Genomic DNA, 1,067 nt, shown 5'->3' with positions numbered 1-1,067 from the left:
ATATATATATATATATATACATATATTAATTGAAAGCACTAAACGTAATAAAATGAAACAGTGCAAATAAATCATGTGAGACGACAAGGGAATGTTTTGCACATGTAATTATTTATCTTCTTATATAACCCAAATATATCCATATATATGTGCTTAAAAATATTTTTTTTATACAAGAGGTAGAATCGGTTTGCAGTAAATACGGCTGAGTGGTGGTGCGCAGCGCGAAAGCATACGACAATTACCTCCCTTTCTCCCATTTTTTTTAATGATGAGATTATGTGTGAGGTGTATAAGCAACTGAGAAACGAATGAATAAGCGAATGGAAACCGGAGAAGCAGGTATACAGACTGATAAGATGAGGAAGAAACAGAGTGTAGTAGGAACGAGAACCTGACAAAGAAGGTGAATGAAACTGAGGGCGGGTGAAGTTAGATTTCAATAGGAATTCATGGGGGAATAGCATGATACATCACCTCATGCGTGTATGCCCGTAGGCGCTACAGAAGATTATATGGGGGAGGGGGAGGGGTATTTAATCGCACTCACGCTAAGATGTGAGCTTTGTTACGTGAAGTTGCAGTCAAGCGGCCTCACACGCCGTGCGTTGCTAAATGAGCGCTACCGCGGTCAGTGTCATTCTGAGACACATTTATCCTTGCAATCTCATTTTTGTGTTTTTCCCTAAAGCGCATTATTGATTTTATTTTGATTTCGGGTTTTATTTCGGGTCTATTTCCATCAGAGCATAAAAAGTGTTGCGATTTATACGGGGTTGCTAGGGAAAGGGACTCACACCCTCTGTGCGGTGTTGTTTGGTGCTTCTGGTGATGTGTTTGCCACAGAGACTGTCATAATTCTTCTTTGGATTTTCCCATCCTTTCCCCATTCTGTTCCTTCTCTTTTGTTTTGTTTTGGTGCTGCTGACCTTGCTGAACCTCCTGTTTCTGCCTTGGTGAGCCTCTCGAGCGAAGCAAGCACGCACTCCCGTAGCGCACTAACAGGGTGATAACTTTACCTGTGACAGGTAAAACATTGCCTGTGCAAAGGTGAAAAGAGGATAGTG

The sequence above is a fragment of the Trypanosoma equiperdum genome, assembly GCF_001457755.1.
Source record: "Trypanosoma equiperdum strain OVI genome assembly, contig: ctg_1859, whole genome shotgun sequence".
NCBI classification, from domain to species: domain Eukaryota; phylum Euglenozoa; class Kinetoplastea; order Trypanosomatida; family Trypanosomatidae; genus Trypanosoma; species Trypanosoma equiperdum.
This window is presented reverse-complemented; position numbering follows the sequence as displayed.